Below are 20794 nucleotides of genomic sequence, written 5' to 3' on the forward strand. Positions count from 1 at the left end.
CCTTCATCCAATTCCTCCTTCCCCCACCCCTAAACCTCCTCTTGTAACCAAAAATCTGGTATCTTTTTCTATGAGTTTGTTTGTTTTTGAAGTATAATTGACCTACAACATTATATGAGTTTCTGGTGCACAAAACAGTGATTTTATACATTACAAAATGATCTTCACTCCTTTTTATAAACATTACCGCCAAGAAAATTTTACAGAAATAAAAGGATGAGAATGCACGAAGCGTTTTAAAAAGGCAATCTTAACTAAATTATGTGAACGTCATACTTTTATAACAAATAATTTTATCATCTATCATAAAAAAATTTGCTTTAATAATCCATCAGTTAACAACTCAACTGAGGACTCCTTCAATTTTATGGAAAGTTTTTTTTTATTAGAAACAAACTGACTTGCAAAATGATTTGATACCCAGTTACAAAAGCCATTTACTTCTGCAATTTCTGGGAGGTTTGCTAACATTTCTACTAAGATTTAGTCATTTAAATGACTACCTCTAATCTTTTCCAATTAGAGGTGCCTTATATACTCTGAAAAAATTTTAAAAATATGTTTGCCAGTATATTATTTTCAAAAAAATTCTAGTTTTTAAATAATATTTTTGTCAAAAGCTTGTAGCTACTGATTTAGCTCATTTCTCTTATAGGAAATACTTTCCATACAGACTAATTGGAAAAGGCAGTCCTCACTGTCAAACCAATCAGATAAATCAGGTAAACACATGTATTCCATTGGAAAAAGTCTAAATTTATTTATCAGTTCAAATCAAGTTAAAATGCAATTTGAAGAATAGTATGAAACCACAGAGAAATTATGGAACACGCCTTGTAAGATAAATTACTAAAAGTCATACATCAGGATGTAGAGCTAATGTAATTATTTTACCAATTTAAAATGTATAAAACAATTTAAAAATGCTATTTCTCATTACTTAATTTGTAATAATACAATAAAATGTGGCTGAAATATTAGTTACTTACGAGGTAAGGAATAATGCAAGTCCTAGTATTTCTTTGGTAAATGTACATGTGTGTAGGTAATGGACTCTGGGGGAGAAAACTGAATCAAAATCACACATAAAAATCAGAATATAATCTATTAAGGTTTTAAAAACTTATTAACTTTCCTATTTGTTTAATGAAAGAGAAGAACTATCAACTGCTAAAAACTATTCGGCAGCTAGCATATATTTTATTTTGCATTAATATTTTAAAAGAGTAAATAAGATGAGAATTGACTACCACTGTAAAAACATTCCATGATATAATTTCATACATGTAAGTTTTTATTACTCTATTCAGTGATACCCACCTTATATAAAAAAAAGCATGTGAAATTTTATCCATGAGTTTTATCTAGTATAGTAGAGAATACAGCAGTCTCATAAAACATTTTATTTATATTAAAAAGAATTTTCCTATCACCCCCTAATTTGCAGAAGTTTAGACAGCATCATTCACACTCTCTTCTAGTGAATGTGGACAGCACTTGAACACACATAAGAGACTCCAGCGTGTGCCCATCAATTATGCCCCTCAGCCCTGCATCAGCACCAGAAACCTGTACTGCTCCCTCTCACGGGGATGACTCTTTCCAACCAATGACACCACCCAGGACGGAATTTTGACAATAACTGAAAACAAATGGCAGACACCATTTTCAGCATTTCAAATGTTATTTACTTTGTGGTCATGGGTCTCTCCCTCAAGAGTTACACATTTTTTGACAGTGATCAGATGTTTCACCTCTGCACTCCACAACTATCTGAATACAGAGCTTCTAGCACAGGCCCAAATTCCCCAAGTATAAAGCCACACCTCACCCTTCATGGAAAGACCCGTCTGGTATTTTCCTTAATCATAAAGGAGGCTTTCCCAAAATCAAAACTTCAAATCATCCCTTTGTTTGCCTCTTCCCTCACTCCCCAGAGCTTCTCAAGATCCTGGAGGCAATATTCCAAGGCAAGATTCAGGATGAGTAAGGAGAACAGAGATTACTTCGAAATGGAGGATGAAAATAAAGAATTTGTATTAAAACATAAGGCTAGTTTTCAGAAAGAATAAGTTGAAAACCTGGAAACTGGCTGTACACCAGAAATCCACACAATATTGTAAACTGACTATACTTCAATGAAAAAATATATATATAAACAAACAAACAAAAAAAACCTGGAAACTAATGCTGTTTAAAAAAAAAAAAGTGTACATATACTTCTTCAAAGTTGCTTAACCCAATTGGAAGATTGCTCTTTTAGGGAGATTTCTGTAGGTCATGCCTTTGGTTAGACAAAATAAATATTTAGGAGAGAACACGTATCTCTGTTTTCTAGTACAGCTGAAAGCTAATATATCTGGTGCCAGCCTTTTACATTCCAAGCTCTCTGGTTCTTTCAACTCTTATGTTTTATGATTTGAAAATTCTATGTTAAATTTGAATGTTTTTCTGAAGGTCAGGGAGAACCAATGACATTTTTTTAACAGAAGGGCACTGTGGCAAGGCAGTGTTTCTGGAAGATGAATCTGGCAACTTTGTGTAAGGTGGGCTGTGTGGGAAAGAATATTGGGAGACCAGTTAGGAAGCTCTTATACTTGTCCCTGAGGGAGGTTACAAGGGCTTGGACTAAGGAGGTAGGAGGAAACTAGAGTGACCTATCTTCCTTCTTTTTATTTCCCACGCCTTTCTAGTTAGTAGAACTAATTTTATTTGGGTATCCATACCTCAGGGATAATGACCTTATGCCTAGCTCAGGGGCAAGCCATTTATGATAATATTATACTCCTTGGCTATTATAAAAATGAGCATATGACCAAGTTTTGGTCAATGACGTCTGCTAGGGACTTCTAGGAAAGATGTCTTCATTCCTACCAGATGTACATGAGGAGATGCCTTCCACTTTATCTGCACATTGGAAGACTGGCTGTGATGCCTCGATCTCTGGCAGCCATCTTATAACCAGAAGTGCAGCTGGCCTGAAGATGGACGAAGAGAAAGATGGGAACAACTGGGGTTCTTGATCATGTTGTTCAGCCACCCAGCCTCTTAATTTTTGAGCTTGTATCATCAAAAGAATAAAGGCACTGACCAGAGGAATGAGGAAGGCCAGAGGAAAGGAAAGACTCTTTTCTTCTCCTTATGAGACTCCAAGAAACACATGTTAGACTTTTCTCTATAGTCCAACTATATCTTACCCTCTATTCTGTTCACTCATTGTCTCATCAGCTGTGTCCAATCCACTATTATACTCCAATCACTCAGTTTCAGTTTTGGAATCTGTAAAATGGGGACAAAAAGTGTAGGCTAGAAACTAACAGAACATTGTAAATCAACTATACTTCAACAACAAAAAGAAAAGAAGGCTAAGCACATACTACTGGCCTTTTTCCTGCCTCAAATCCTAAGAAAAGATAAAAAAAATTAAATTAAATTAAATTGAAGCAACAACCTAGAGGCTTAAGGACATAATGTATAGAAAGTTCTTGGTACCTCTGCAAGTATTACATAAAACTGTTAGCAATGATTAACTCCAAGAAGGACAATCACAAAGCTGGGGGCCAAGGAGAGAGGGAGTCTAACTTTGGTATCCTTCAGAACCCTTGGACATGTATAGACTATTCACAAAAACAAGTAAATCACAAAGAAAAATTGTGCCTTGCACACATTAGGTATTCGCAAAAGTTGAGTTTCCTTCATAGGTGACAAGCCTACTACACCTGGGTGAGCACCCACACCAGGACTGGAACACAGGACTCCAAATCTTGGTAGTTTTTCTACTAGGCAGGGATAGTTTTAGACAAGAAGGCAGCCCAGGTAAGTAGCACCCTCAGCTGACTCCTTCTGCGTCCCGTGTTTGTGTCATCTGTGTATCTGTATTGGAAGGTGATTTGCTGGGCTGTGATCACTGTCACAAAATTGTATATACTTGCATTACAGAACAGACAAGTTTGCCTTTTATTTTGTTATATATCATCAAGAATAGACTACGTTTTCTCTTGGCACATCTGAAATGTGCCTGACATTCAAAATGAACACTGCACAAACAATACAAAAAGTCTTATGAACATTGTCTATTGTCTGCTGGGCCTAGCAGGCTGGCTCATGCTGAACTTCTGAGAAAAATTCTAAAAATCCTGTTTTTAAGTACACTTTAATTTTTAATAACTTTGTGACCTCAGGTAAGTTACTCAACCTCTCAAGACTTAAGATTTTTCATGCAAAATGGCTGTAATAAAACCACCGCAGGATTGTTCGAGAGGATTAAATGAGACTATGTATGTAAAGCATCCAGCAAATAGTAGGCACTAAGGAAAAGCAATTATTATGATTCTTAGATCTTCAAAAGCAGCTTTCCTCAACTTCGCCCTTGCAAACCAAAAAAAATGCTATCAGACACATTCTGATTGACCAATAAAATAACAAGCAAGTTTAGTCTTCCTTTAACCTATGGAGGTCAAAAATCAGTTAAGGAACTTCAGTTTTGACTACTGTTTACCAGGCTGGCCATGGCATTTCTGAGCTCTGCTGATTCTGTTTTGCTGTGAGACTGGCCACATGCCACACAGTCCAGACCCACTCAAGTTACTGTCTGAGCCACCCCCTGTGAAATCAGCTCTGCCAGGAGGATATCAGTGGTGGGAATCCTCATTCCGGCACATAGCATTTACCACGGACCTAAATCCTAGCTTGTGTGTTACTCATCTTGTTACACCCCTGCCTCCACTCCACCCTAACTCCACATTTCTCCCCACACCTCACTCAACAAAAAGAAGGTAGAATATAAAGTCTCACAGCACAATAGATAATGAATGTAAAGGTTTTCTCATTATAGAGATTTTAGTCACTCAGAGATTTCTCTCTTCGAGTTGCCAGGATCCAAGCTGAAATGAGTGGATTTAGGGACTTATATTTGGAAGCCTCTGGTGTGAAGGAGTGTGTCACAAACTGGGAGCCTGGACTTCAGCGCCCATCTGGGGCACACATGTTGTTTACATCTGTAACCACATAAAAGGTGATGAGCAACCGAAGCGAGTTTTGCCAACAAACAGAAACATTTACCACGCAGCAGTTATAATGCCCAAAATATCAAAAACTGTTTGGAAGTTAATGAATACATTTACAAAATTATTCTACATAGATTAGTTGATCTCATCAGAATTCTTTGACTTGGAATTCTGGCACAGAAAATCTAATTTTTCAGAACAAATCATTATATTAAGAATATCTTTTAAAAAAATACTGATTAAAGATGGCTAACTGAACAAATGCATTTAACCCCTCTCCCAAATCTCCATTAAAATAGAATTAAAGAGATTTGTAAAAACTAAAAGGAGGAAATAACGATAGCAACAAAACGTCAGAGGCTGAAAAACAGGACAACTAGTATCTGAGTTAGTGAACTGAGAAAGCTAAACCCTAAACCAGCAGAGAGGAAAACCAAGAAGCAACTCAGTTTCCAGGAGAGGCCACCCCAAAGCCCACTTCTCACATGCAGCTTGGTCAGCTGCTTTTCTCCAGAAGAGAAGACCTGAAGTTTCCTTCTGCAGAGGATGAGGGTCTTTCAGTGAGAATTAGGGGCACAAGGCATGATTAAGACTGGGAATACTATACTGAAAGCAAAGAGGTTTGAAAAAAAATGTTTGTATAATGAAGTGTTGTAATTCCCAGTCCACATTTAACTTCCAGAACAGTGGCAGCCAGGTATAACTAAGCCCCCTACGCAGGAAAGCAGACATTTCCTCTCTGAAAAACTTAAGACCAAGAAAAAAGACCTAAGGGCAATGACATTTCCCCTCATACAAGTGGCCCAGGCAGATCCCCTCAGAGTAAAGCCTGAACTGGACAAGCTTTATCCATGACACAATTTCCCATCAGCTTTAAAATATGAGTGAAGGGTAAGGATTACCAGACATCTGAAGACAGCAAATCTCTACCAGGGAATACAGAGAGACAACACACAAGGAGAAAAAAATCAACTAGAGAGGAAACAGACTAGGAAGAAAAACATAAGCTTCCTCCTCACCCCCCAAAAAAGCTATCATTAACATCTTCAGAGAAGTAAAAAGATAAGAATAGGATGCTATAAAAAAAAAAAAAAGAATCATTAGAGAACAAAAAAGAACTCTTGGAAATTTAAAATATGAGTTAAAAAACCTTAAGAGAAGGTGTAAGGTGATAAAGTTGAGGAACTCTCAGAAAATAAAGACAAAGAAAAGATAACAGGGAATAAGAGAGAAAGTAATCAAAGGATCAGTCTGGAAGGTCCAATACTCTAATAAATAGGAGTTCAAGAAAGAAAGAAAAGAATTAATAATGTGGAGGAACTCATAATAAATCAACAATTCACAAAGATTTCCAAAACCAAGGAACACAAGCTGCCAGACTGGTAGGGCCCAACAAGTACCTGGTACAATGGATTAAAACAGACCAACATCAAAGCACATCGTTGAGAAATTTCAGAACCCTGAAGATAGGAGAAAATCCAACCCGCTTTCAGAGGGGTAAAGCAAGTGTCATACAAAGGACCAAGAGTCCAAATATTGGGAGATGCAATGAGATGGTAATTATTAATCCACACAAGAGACAATACCACTTTGGTTTCTATAAAATAGTGAAACAGTAGGTAGAACTCTAGGGGAACATCTGCAGGAGAAATCCTAATTCTAAGACATACATCTCTAGGACAGGAAACTGGAAGCAAGTGCTCAATGTGTTAGAGTTGAATTGAGAAATAGAGCAGGGATTTCTTCTTAATCCTTGGATAGCAACAAAATTACAATCATAGTAGCTAACGTGGGCCACGCATCTCACTAAGCACTTCTAACACATTAGCATGGTACTTCTCATGACAGTCCAAATAGGCCGAAATAGCTGACAGAATTTTACAGATTAATTTATACTAATTAAGTAACTTAGCAAGGTCACATACAGTTGGTTAAGAGGAGAAGCCAGAATCCAAACTCTAAAACCCATTCTTTTAACCCCTATTCCAGGCAGCCTTCGGATATAGTGTTCACATTTAAATATTTCAATCACAGTTTTTGTAAAGTTCAATATTTCTACCAACACTGACTTCTTAGAGACAGCAAAATATGTATATGAGAACTCTATTTTATATCTTTATATTTTGAGAGAGAATGAGGACAGAGGGAGATTAGCTTAAAGTTATTATTACAAAATAAAATACTAGTTCATGAATTTTCAGAAAAGAGTATCTTGGTTATTAGCTGGCAGGATTTCTAGGAAGCCTTTTAAGAAAAAGCCTCAAAGAGAAGGGTCCCAAAGAGGGTGGCAATATTTCAGTTTTAACTGGCCTATCACTCAATAACTCAGTGGCATCAATGCCCAAACTAACAAGAGGGTTTTGCACAAGGCTTTTGTAAGTCAGCCTGGCAGCCATTTTTATGTACACAGGCTCCCCCATACTGAATTTTCCATATTAATGTGTTTCCATTGTTCTCAGTTGGGCTGCAGTAACTTTAGCCCTTTTCCAGATGTTTCCTGACATCAACCTCCAAGATGTGCTGGCCAGCTGTCTTTAAAATTGCGGGAACTCTGTGTTGTGTGCATTAGTTATGCAAATGATAAAGCAAGGACAAGAAGCCAATGCAGAGGATAAAAAAGAACCAGGGGAGGGATTGGATCAGGGCTTTACTGGCGCATGTACAGTAGGTAGAAAGCCAAACCAGCAAGCTGTCTTTGATCAAAACCCCCAGCAGCCTTCCCCAACACTACCCATGCAGAGGGGTCGGTGTCCTCAGTCCCCAAGTCAGGCCAAGGTTTCTGGAACTTCCCTCACTCTGGTTTGGTGACTTAAGACACACTGAATACTCACAGATCTATCAACCTTCTAACCAGTTTCTCCTTTGTTTTACTTTGTCAACAGAAAAATATCTGTATAGACTAGTGAACAATTCCCTAAAGTGTGGTCCTCAGTAAGTTAATAGGTTTTATGGGGGAAAAAAGGGGTTGGGCATTCAAATGAATTTAGAAAAACCTAGGTTAAACAAAGTTAAGCAATTCCCTCTCCCAAAGCACTCTCAGGAGCTCTGAAATGTTCATGTGCACAGTGAATGTTGGAGGAAACCACTTCTCAGAGGCTACAGCTGAGGACATGCTCAGTAAGAGACATCTCAGTCCCAATCACTCTCTCAGACTTCAAACTCACCATCAACAAGACAGCTCTGCTTATCCCCAGAATTCACACATCCATCACTGAACCCACAATTGCCTCTTCCACTGCTCAGGCTCCAGCTTCCCCTTCCTGGGACATGGCAGTACCGTCACCATTCTTCTAACCTAGGATCATGGCAGGCGTCTTCCATGTTTCCTCTGTCCTCATCTCCACCCTCCCCCATCTACTCCATCTTTGCAGTAGAGGGCTACCTACTGCTTTGTCTTCCTAGAACCTCCACAGTACAGGTCACCAACCTCCAAGATGCATCCTTAGCTAATGACTAGGCATTTCTATTGGGGTCATGAAAGAACACTGTACCTCGGCTTGTCAATGATTGAGTTCATGCATTCCCCACCCAGTAGGCATCAAACTCTCTGTCACTCTCAACAGTACAGAATCACGATGTTCTCTACAAGACTGGTGGCTTTTTGCCTTGTTTGTTTTCATTTTGTTTATCTGTTTTGTTTTCAATTGTGGTAAAATATACATAGCATAAAATTTACCATGGTAACCATTTTTAAGTGTACAGTTCAGTAGTAATAAGTACATTCACAGTATTGTACAACCAATCTCCAGAACTCTTCATGTTGCAAAGCTGAAATTCTGTCCTCATTAAACAACTCCCCATATCACTCTTCCCCCAGCCCCTTCTATTTTCTACAATCACCATTCTACTTTCTGTCCCTACAAATTTGACTACTCTAAGTGACTCATATAAGTGGGATCACACAGCGTCTTTTTGTAACTAGCTTATTTCACTTTAAGCATAATGACTTCAGGGTTCATCTATATTATAGCATGTGTCAGATTTCCTTCCATGAGACTGAATAATACTCCATTGTAGGAATATACCACATTTTGTTTGTCTATTCTTCTGTCTAGGAAACCTTGGGTTGCTTTTATCTTTTGGCTTCTACCATTGTGAATAATGCTACTATGAACATGGGTGTATAAGTATCCTTTTGAGACCCTGCTTTCAATTCTTGTAGATATATACTCAGAAGTGGAATTGCTGGATTATATAGTAAATCTATTTTTAACAGATTTTTAACCTAGGGTAGGTTACTTAACACCTCTCCTTTGATCTTCTCATCTGTAAAATGGGTTTAATTATAGTATTTATCTTGTAATTATGGTCATTGTGAAGATTAGATGAATTAACCCCTTGCAAAACTCTTATAAAACATTATCATTATTTCCTTTTAAGAAAGAAAGAAACTGAGGCATAAAGAGGTTAAGTAACTTACCAAAGTTCACATATCTAATAAAGAGCAGAGCCAACATATAAACCTAGGTTCATAGCCAAAGTCTGTTCTCTTAATCACTGTGTCAAAGCGATTTCACTCTCCAGCTTTTACTGATGAACCCCACCCAAGCTGATTATGTATTGATGCAATTAAATGGGTGCAGTTTGGGAGGAAGATGGGGAAGGGGAAAGGGAGGAGGCTTTACATACTTGAAAAATGTCACTTATACGTGAATCTAAAAAAAAGACAGACGAACTTATTTGCAGATCAGAGAGACTCACAGACATAGAAAATAAACTTGTGCTTCACTATAAAGTCACTTGTGGTTTTCATCACACCTACCCTTTCAGCAGCATCAGCTGACCAGCCTCTTTTTCTTGAAACAGTTTCTTCTCTTGGCTTCTGTGGCACATTTTCTACCTACCACTGGGTTGGGCTCTTCTCCTCAATCTTCTTTGACAGCTTCCCTTCCCATCTATTTGAGCTCTTAAAGATGGAGGCCCCCAGCCCACAGGGAGGTCCTCCAGTACTTTGCTCCCAGCCCTGCAGCACTGCTTGCTGTTTACATGCCAGGTTCTCATCTTTGGGAGTTTGCACTGGCTCTGCCTGGAATATTCTTCCTCCAGGTATCCACAAAGCTAACTCCCTCACTTCTTGGAATTCTTGAAGTTCACCATCTCAGTGAGGTCTTCCTGACCTCCCTATTTAAAACCATAAGCCAGGTAGGTCAACCCCTCACAATCTTAATTCTTCTCATCCTTCTTTCTTTCTTTTTTTTTTTATAAACTTGTCACCTTCTAAGATACTACATAATTTACTGTTCCAACATCAGTATATAATATATCCACTAGTACATAATAGACACTCAATATCTATTTTTTAAATAAATGATTCAATCTCCATGCCAACAACCGTCAATTATGTATCTCTAGCTCAACTCTCTCTCCTGAGCTTTAGAACCACATACTTAACTGATTGCTTGACATCTGCATTTGGGTATTTGAAAGGAATCTTAAAATTAACATGAACTCTTGGTCACACCCTTAACCCAAACTCAGTCTTCAACACGTCAGCAATGGCACTGCCACGCTCCAAGTTGCTCAGGCTAAAAACCTGGGAGTCATAGTTGATTCCTCCCTTTTCCTGCTGCTCTGTATCTAATCCACCCACAAGTCACACTAATTCTTCTTTTACATTCACGTCTATATTCCCAAATGTCTGTTGCTCACCCTCTCAACCATTATGCTCCAGCCACTATCATCTCTTGCTCCAGGACTGACATGACTCCCTAACTGGTATCCCTACTGCTAATCATTACCACTACAGGTCCAGGGCAAATCTTTCAAGCATTAAGCAGATCACTTAAGCAGACCCCTTGTTCAAAAGGCTCCAGTATAAAATCCAAAACCTAACCGCAGTCTCGGAAATTTTTCATGAAATGCTCCTCCCCCCGTGCCTACCTCTCTGACCTTGACTCCTACCACTCTCCCCCTCAACCCTACCTCTTCTGCTTCTTTCAACAAACTAAGTTCCTTCCCATCGCAAAGCCCAGACACAAAGCTGTTCTCTCAGATTTTCCAATGACTCAGACCTCATCAGCCAGGTCTCAGTTCAAGGTCTCTCTTCCAAGAGGCCTTCTGTGACCACCTAATCTAAAAAGGCTCTCCAGTTACCCTGTTAACATTTGCTTGCTTTATTTTCCTCATCACATTTAGTGCTCTCTGAAATCACTTTATTACTTTTTTTTTCATTTTATTACTTTGATATTCATTTATTTATTGTGACTTACTTACTATCCGCCTTCCCAACCAATATGAGCTTCACAAGACCCAAGACTGGCCATTTTGCCCGTAACTGTATTCTCAGTGCTCAGCATGATGTCTGATACACAACAGGTGCTTAGTTTATAGTTCTTGATTAACTAAATGCTGAATGGAGTGGAAGTAATAGAAAAAAGAAAGGAAAGAGAAGGGAAGGAAAGGCAAAAAAAGGGAAGGGAAGGGAAGAAAGGCAGAATTTTATTTTACAGTTTTAAATTTTAAATGATTGGGAACTTTGACAGGGAAAAGAAAAGGGATGAGCAAAACCAGAAAATGATCCTTTCACCAAATCAGACTTTTTTCCTAGCTGCGGCTTTTTTCATGTTCAGTATTTGATTTGCCATTTTCACAACATTCTCTTGTTCCTGAATTTTCCTGAATTCACAACAACTGAAGTGTTTTTAGTTGCTGACAAATGCTTGCAGTGAGAGGAAAACCAAGTGTGGCCTGCACAAGCAGGACTGTGTAACCCACCTTCACATTCTTGAGTCTCACAAGCAAGACATTTTTAGAAAGTAGACATTAGTCTGAGGCCAATACCAAAAGCTAACTCCTATGATGGAGTCACAGCCCTAGGTTTCCTGACTGCATTCACTGCTCTAAACCACAACTGGAACGGCCAAATGATTTACTGATAGATATTACCCACCTTACAACTAAAGAGGGTGGGAAGTATTTTGGAACCAATTATACTCCAGGACAATACAAATGATATCTCATTTAATGTTCAAAATAACTCTAAGAAGTATATATTATTATTATATTATTTGCTGAGGTGGAAACTGAGGCCCAGTCAAGTCACAACATTTGCTCAAGGTCATGCTGGAAATAAGTAAGGACGGGAGGTGTCTGACACCCAAGGCTACATTTTCCCCTCCACCCACAAAACAAAACAAAACACTCAGACTTGACATACCCTGTAGGTGAGAGTGACTACACTGGTGAGTGGGGTATGTGGGTGGAGAGGAAAGGTAATGCTGGGAAATGAGAATGGGGTCTGAAACTTATGACTTGGGATAGGGTTGGTGTTGGGGGGAACTGGAGATCAGAATATATTTTGCCATGTACTCAGTAGTAATTTAAAAGTATATTTCAAGTTTAAATATTTAACTTAAAATGAAAACTTTTCACCTGTTAACCATTGGAAATTCAGGATTAATGCCAATTCTAAAAAGTAACAACAACAAAAATTCTCTCCTGTAATGATGTGTATCTTGAATTTTAAAATCTTATCAACTTATTTAACTTCCCAGAGGCAGTTGTTCCTCCCATGTAATGGAGATAGCAGTGGGATGTAGCTCACATGGGAGTTGGGAAATGGATAAGTACAACTCGGTGCCTGTGAATAAAGTGCTCTACAAATATTAATTTCTCTTCCCATTACTTATACTAATGACAAAAAGTCAAGATAACAAATAACAAAGAGTAGTGGGGCTCACCAAGGGAACTGCAACATAATCAAGTTTCATTTTGTTTTATTTTGGTAGGAGTGAGCTGGGGAGCCTCACCAACTTTTATAAAACCATCTTTTTTTTTTCTCTTGTAGGGGGTAATTAGGTTAATTTTTTTTAATGGAGGTACTGGGGATTGAACTCAGGACCTCTTGCAATGCTAAGCACACATTCTACCACTGAGTTATACCCTCCTCCTATAAAATCATCTTGATAGGAATACTAGTCCAAAGTTTGCTTACAAAGAAAATGCTGACAAAACCTTGAGTACAAAATTTCTTCACTACTGAAGGCTATTTGTGTTGAATTCAGAATCGTTCTGATGCTCTCAAGTCTTTCACCCCTTCAGCTCAATCTAATTATAGCTGTCGAAGGAACAAAAAGACAAATAAAAACAATCCTAAGAAATTTGAAAACTACTGTAAGTTGACTGTGATTGAGGGATGGCCCAAAGGAAAATAAAAATATTCTTACTTGGTATTAGAGAAAAAATATATGTTTGCACATATTTGTATATCTGCATTTCCATTTACTCACTGATGACTGAGATCAGGCTTTTCATAGTAAACAAACAAAAAAGTCCTATTTTTAGAAAATTTAATTTCTAGACTTCTTAATACCCATAATATCCTATAAATGTACAGATGGCTATTTAAATGGTTCTAAATGTGCAGTATTGGACAAGTTCTCAAGAGTTAACAGGTTTAAAAAAATGAAAATTTTTCATAAAGGAGGCTCAATAGAGAAATCATAAAAAAATAAAGATATAAAAACTACATTAACAAAGACCAAAAATTAACTTTACTCTTTAAAAAAAAAAGTGTCCCTAGCAATTATTGTTGGCCATTTATTGATGGCCATTTATTGATTACTTATTAGGCAAATAACCTGGCCTTGTTAACTACCTCCTAGAAGTAAGTCTACTTTGCAATTATAGGGTGTTTCTTCCCCTCTGAAAGCAGATTCACTCCTATTATCTCATTTTACAAGCTTTGAAGGGTGGAGTGATAAACAGAATTTTGGACTGTCTTTTAGCCTAAAACAATTAAACTTAACAAGAACAACAACAACAACAAAAGATTATGAACTGATTGTTTACAAAGACTATGAGAACAATTCTTTTGATTGTGCTGATTGGTAAAGGGTGGCAGCCTCCTTAGTAATCATTACTTTCTGTCTCTGATGGGTGTGTTGAACTGTCAGGAAAGATGTTAATTATTAGAAAGAGCAAAGTGAGTTGTTCCTTTAAGCTTCTTCAAGGTGGGGGAGCAAATATGGAGGAGAAAACTGCTGTGGTAGGGAAAAGGATTTGTGTCCCAGATAAAAGTGAGACTTAAGATGTCTGCCCTCTGGTGTCCAAGAGGTGAAGGACAAGGGTGACAATTACAACGTACCCAATTCGTAAATGTGAAACACACTGAAAGACTTTAATTCCCTGATTAGATGTGGTGAGGGGGCAGTGAAGGAGAACACTCAAGTTTGAGGTAAAGACATAAAAATTCATGTATTTGGAAGGTCTCACTTAAGGTTTAGGGAAAAAATTAACTTTGTGAGTACTGAGACATTTTCTAAGCATTTATGTTTCTCTTCAAGATTTTATATTACTACTAGTAAAACAACATTATTATTTGGAAAGAACAGAAATTGTATCATCAAGGCTGTATTTATACTGAAAAATAAGTGAAAAGGAGAATTACACAAAACAGTAACAACAAAAAACAAAAAATGGAAAAAGAAAGCATCATTTCAAACCAGATCCTAATGGTTTGAAAATCTAGTGAAACCCACGGACCATTATCCCAGAAAAACACATTTTGCATGCAATTTCAGGAGGTTCATGGACACCCTGAAGTTCTCTAAAGATCCAAGGTTAAGAATCCCAATTTTTGTTTAAAAGGTAGATTCTCCCTTCCATACCTGGCCTTTCTTGCCATGGTTCTCTTTCACAGTTACATAGAACTATAAGGCTGGGAAAGCATCCAGTCCCATTCCTTTTATATTGTGCTACTAAGGCAACTAGACATAAAGAACTAACGTGCTGGCCCCAAATCCTCGAGTAGAGGCTCTATATTTTTCACACTAACCTCATGCTACCTGTATTTTCCTGCCCCTTTTAAGTGAATTACGACCAACTCCAATGAGTCCTAAAACCCACTCCAAAAATACCTTCTTCAGCACACCTTATTCTTTCTCCTATCTTCTCTTTATTCACACATTGGACTTTCAAAAAATGCATGGAGGAAAAATACCAAGACTCAAAAACCTGATAGGAATTGAAAAATTAACTCAAAATAACTTTCTAACAAGTATATTTTAACTACAAGGGTGTCTACGCTTCTTTGTCAGGGTTCAGTTTGTTTGGCTCTGCTTTCTGCTTATTTGTGGGGTATCTTTGGGATGGACCAGTCATCTGACGCCTACTCACCTTGTGCAGAAGGTTGGGTTGAGTCCTTTGGGGGTATTCCCTGTAACATTCTCCCCACTTCTTCTAGTGCTGGACCTCAACTGTGGTCATACATCAGAATCAACTGCAGAGTTTTTAAAATTATGAAAAGAGGTGGCCTCTAACGAGCCTACTCCGGGTTTACTGACCTCAGAGTCAGGCTTCTGGGTGTGCAACTGGGGATGAGAACCCTGCTGGAATGCTATGTGCAAGGAATTAACATCATTACTAGTAGTGTAAGCCTGGGAGAACACCAAAGCTGTTCCACAGCTTGTAGTTCAGTAATAGATACATTTTGTCTTTTTTTTTTTTAAGGTAGGAACATTTCAGAAGAAAAATTTAGAGGGAACTCAGCAAATGTAAACCACCCTGGGATAATATTTAAAGCACACTGTTTTTCTACTATTTAATTCCTAATGGAGGATAAACTTGGTTCAGCTGGGATATCGTTTGAGGTAATATGTTTTTAATATATATATTTATCTTATTTTGGTTAATTTATATTATAAAGGTAATATATATACTTTGTAAACCTTTTTTTGAAAAACTATATAGACGAATACAAAGTAAAATCCTAGAGAAAACCCTGTCAGCAGTTTCTCATGTACCCTTCCAGAAATTTGCTATGCTCATCAAGAATTTATAAGACATATGTCAATATTTATTTATCTCTCATAGGCTCAGGACTCACAGGTCTTGGAGATTAGCATAAGGCATATTTCCTTTACTTTCATCCTGCCTCAGGGTCACAGGAAGTCTAGTCTTTTACCTGGTTTACCTCCCAAATAGCGTCAAGAATCCCTGGGAACATTCTCCTGTCCCATAGGACCATCATGGTCATTGCCTCTGGCTCCAGGGAGAAAATCTCTGTGCAAAAACCTTCCTGCGAAGTCAGCACTGCCCTCTTACAGCAGGTTGCTGATATTCTCCATTGTACTGATTTCTTACGTCTGTACTCAACCTCTTTTCTTGGTCTCACGCCAGGCTGGTAAAACCAGACTACAACTTTTAATATGATTTTGTTGAAGGTTCAGAAAAACAGAAGGAAAATACAACACAGAAGACAACCTATAATTCTTACTGGATGTGGCCTATATAACAATGTTCAGCCCCAGATCCTGGCAAGCCCCTCTCTGCCTAACTCCTGGCCAGCCATGATAAGACAGGGGCCAAATCTCCTTCCTCTTGCAGATGGCCCTTGAGTTTGTTTCTCTTAACTGGAATCCAGGCTTTCAAATGCCCTCAGGCCATGAGAGAAAGGAGTATGTCATAACTTCAATCAAAGCCCACCATGGTGTCCATCTCCAAATGAAAATGGGAATGTCCACTCCCTTCAGGGAATGAACACCTTTACTCAGGACAGCGTGGTTTTGACCTGAAAGGTAGTCAGGACTCAGGACATTTTCCACAGCCTGGATTCTTCAGCCTGGGAACAAAATCATGTATGGTGGTAGTAAGGGCCTCCTGTGGCCCACTCTAGGTCATATCTAGCCAAACCCAGGCCAGTTCCCTAAGATGCAAGGTGAGGCTCTGGCCTGAGCACCTTTCCTGGAGTTCTCAGGTTTGTTCTCCACTTCCTGTGAACAATCCCTTAAATAACAGTACGTATTACACTCCCCCCTGAACAAGTGAAATTTTACCTGGATAATGAACCCTAATACCATACTTACAAAGACACAGTACTGTAAGGGAATCATTATCTGAAGAAATTCAAGTTTCCTAAACACAGTGATCATTTTCATATTAGCAGCCAGAATAAATTTGCTCCTCAATGGAAAAAATCTCCATCTCAGAAATGATGTCTTGAGGTTTGATTCAAAATGACATGGGAGTGGGTGACACAAAGCAAAGTGGGTGGGGGTTTTGATGAAACAAAACTGGCCAGGAGTTGACTGTTACTGAAATTAAGTGTGAATATATGAGGCTCCATTCTACTGTTCTATCTGCTTATATATGTGCTTGAAATCTTCTATAGTTAAAAACAACAACAGCGTCTTTGCAGAGGGCTTGTCCATGATGTTTCATCACTGGAAGATCCCTCTTTGTTGTTTCCAGAGTACTGGAACTTGCAGCCCTGCAGATGAATTCAGTCTCCACCTCTTGCAAACAAGCTTCTCCCCTCCCTCCACAGACGATTCCGGAGATTTTAGGGCCAATACATACTCAATGCTCACGTTCTAGCTACTGAGTTCTTCCTCACCACAAGCACTCTCTTTAAAGGAACTTCTTGTTTTCAGCCCTAGGATGATGACGCCTGAGGGTCCTGTTCTCCTCTCACATGTCTAGGCATGCATGCCATCTTGCTAGGTATAAAGACAGAAGATTCAGTTTGAAATGGTCAAAGAAAACTCTACCTGTGCTATTTTATGCCTCTTTTTAAGAAGGATTTTACTGGTACAATTTGAATGGAAAGGAATCAGGTGAGGGTAGCTTGAAGAATGACCAGCTGGTCACCAGGTCAGGATAACATTGCTGGCCTTGGTAAAGTTTATGGCAGGGGCCTTGTTCTGAAATGTGGTCCTCAGTTTTATAAACTCAGCAACTTAAACGTTAGCACACGCAGACACAATGAGACTCTAAGGGTTGATGAATGCCAATAAATTAACTTGCAGTGGGAAACATAACTACAAGCAGACCCCAAATCCATGTTTGCTGGTTAGTACATTTCCTACTATGGGAAAACTTTTATACAAAGCCAAATTATAATCAAAAAGGTGTTTGGTAAGAGCAAGTTCTAGAACAGTGAATTTTCAACTAGGCAGAGTTACCATCCCCTGAGGGATGGGTAGAGGGAAGGGGACTCTTAGGAGAATTTTTGTGTGTGTGGTGGTTGGTTTTTTGCTTTTTTTTTTGAAGACTACGTCATTAGAAATGGCATAACCAGTATTATAATTTAATAATATATTTTAGGGGTGAACTTTAAACCCTATTGCTTTCATAATGAAAATTTTAAAAAGCAAAGATAAACAGAATTCTTCTTGGCTAGTGACACTCAGCTTGGAGGGTGGCAATCCACAAATGAGACTCTCTGGAGGGTCTAAGATTTTTTGTTTTTCAAAATGCGTCAAGAAAATGTGTTCATTGAGGCACTAAGCAAAAGCCATTTCATGAAGCAAATTACATTTGCAGGATCCAAATCAAATTTTCTGTTCTCAAGTTCTTTCTCAACAGTTTTGTGATGAATATAATCTTACTCAGTTTATTATTAGTCACTAGCTGTAGGAACTGATGGAAGATATCTATGCTACTTCTAAAGTGGTATGTACTTTACAGTCTAGCATACAGTATAAAACTATGAAGTACTATCACAGTTTCATGACCAAATTCTGCAGCCAGGCCAAATCTGTGTGGTTACAGCAGACATCTGGTTTCAGCACTGACTTTTCTCCCCTCTTGCTTCCCTCTGTACACTTGGGGATTGCTGTGGTTCCTGGGAAGAGTACTTCACCCTTGTGCTAGTACATCTCAACCCCTCAACACAGCAATTGGTTTGTAACCTACACCAGTCCAATCAGAGTCAATCTGAGAACTTTTTCTAATAATGATACCAGGACAAAGATGGGTTCACTTTCCAGGTCCCTTTTGCAGCCATCTTTGGCCATGAGGAGGGCCTAAATCAGGAGAAAGCCAACACCAAGACAAATAAGAGAAACAGAAAGATGTGGAGTAACTGGGGACATCACTGGGCCATCAGATCAAGTTTGCCTAAAACCAACACTGCCTCTGGACTTGACAGTTACTTGTTTCAATGCATTCTTTTTACTATTTCAGACAATTTTAGTTGTAGCTGAAATCACTAGTTGGTGGATCAGGATTGTTTACACGTCTTCTTCGTCAACAGGCTCAAAAATCAGTCAATGAAGCAAGTCACAGAGGAAAAGACTCCAGTAACCGTCACGTTCTTAACTTTGTCGTGCATCAGAATCATGCAGACAGCCTTTACAAATCTCAGGCCAATTAAATGAGAATCTATGAAGGTGGGGCTCAGGAAACAGAATTTTTAAATGTCCCCACCAAGGGATACCAAAGGGTAGCCTCAGCTGAGAACCACTGGTCTAAGTAAATATCTAGCTCTGTCCATTCAATGGAATCTGCAGACCAAATGTCCTAAATATGTCTTTTCACTAAAGAGGGGAGGAGGGGAAAGGCTGACACGTAATTTGTGTTGCGAGGTTAATGCAAACCATACTTGTGTGACAGAGAAGCAAAATTTATTTCGAGCCATGTTTTATCTTTAAAATGTATGCAAATTTTGTACTCTATTTCATATTAGTTTCTCTCTTTCCCTTTCTCCCTTTAGCATATAATAGGAACTTACCATGTACCAGTCACAGTGACATACCAGGATACAGAGGAAAACACAGTTCCTATAATCCAGAAGAAATAGGTAATTAACCTAGTAATTACAAGAAAACCTGTTGACTCTATGATAAGGGCAGTTCAGGGCACTATGTAAACAGAACATGGGCTCCTAACCTCCTGGAGAAAATGATGTTTAATCTAAAACCAGAGGAATGCCTCTGAGTTACCTTGGTAGACGGCAGATCAGGATCCAGACAGTGAAAATAAAGGAACTGAAAGAAAATAGCAGAGAAAAGAATTCAAGAGACATAAGGCTAGAGATAGAGGCAGGAACCAGGACTTTATCCCAAAAGCAATGCAAATCAACTTGAAATTTTAAGCATTCAAAGGATGTAATTTCTCTTTGGAAGATAATTCAGGCTGCTGCATAGGAAATGCATGGGGTGGGGGAAAGGGGGAACTTAATAAAAGGAAGTGAGTGAAACCAGTTAACTGGGGAAATTGATAGGACTTGGTAAATGACCAGCTGTGATGAGTGAAGGGGAGAGAGAGAGGCCAAGAGTGACACATGCCTCTGGTCTGAGCAACTGTGTGGATGGCAATGTCATTTCTTGAATAAGGAACACTAGAAGAACAAGATTGTAGGAGATGAGTTGAATTTTGTTCATCCTGTGTTTAAAGTACCTTTTAGACATCTAAAGGCAGATAGCTGATAAGTAATTATTTATGTCTCAAGTTCAGGAGAGTGATATGGGCTAGAGATCTATAGCTGATAGTCATCAGCAAATTGATGATAAGAGAATGAACCAAATTACCTGGTTTAAGTCTGTAGAGAGAAATGGCTTAGGGCAAAGCTCTACTGAACACCTACAACTAAGAGGACAGTAGATGACAGAGTCTTGCAAAGAAGAATGAGAATACATTGCTAGAGATGTGGGAGGCAAAACAGGAGAGTGTTTGGGGAAAAAAAAGGATGATGAAGGGTGTATTTTTTAGAAAGAGAGAGTGATCAATGATGTCAAGTGCTGCTGAAAGATCTAGTAAAATGAGGACTGAAAAATGTACGTTGGCTTTAGCAACATGAAAGATCCTGGAAATGATACTGGGAATGGCTTGGGAAGGGAAGGTAAACTTTTTCAGAAGTTTCTAAAATGGAGAAGAGAGAAAGTGTATGGTAACTAGAGGAGGATGTGGGTCAAGGGATATTAAGATGAGATAAATTGGGAAAAAAAATTTTTTTTAATGGGAGGAAATCAGAAAGATGGATGAGTAGAAAACAGAAGAAAAGTGTCAAGATACTAAAAAGAATGGGACCCAGACATGTGAGGAATGCCTCTTCTACTGGAAGAGGA

The 20794-nt window shown here is 38.5% G+C and overlaps 1 protein-coding gene across 4 annotated transcripts in view; it reads right to left on the minus strand.

Moving 5' to 3' along the window:
* The window catches only part of COMMD2 (COMM domain containing 2), a 49501-nt gene that overhangs the window by 10354 nt on the left and 18353 nt on the right, over positions 1–20794 (minus strand). The window contains exon 6 of one of the 4 annotated variants that reach the window (XM_031449149.2): positions 1–3279. The exons of 1 other annotated variant lie outside the window; for it this stretch is intronic. The gene's annotated coding sequence lies outside the window, so the exon portion shown is untranslated. 2 more of the 4 variants (XM_031449143.2, XM_064491886.1) reach the window with 2 other exon arrangements.

This window comes from Camelus dromedarius, chromosome 2 (assembly GCF_036321535.1).
Source record: "Camelus dromedarius isolate mCamDro1 chromosome 2, mCamDro1.pat, whole genome shotgun sequence".
NCBI lineage: Eukaryota > Metazoa > Chordata > Mammalia > Artiodactyla > Camelidae > Camelus > Camelus dromedarius.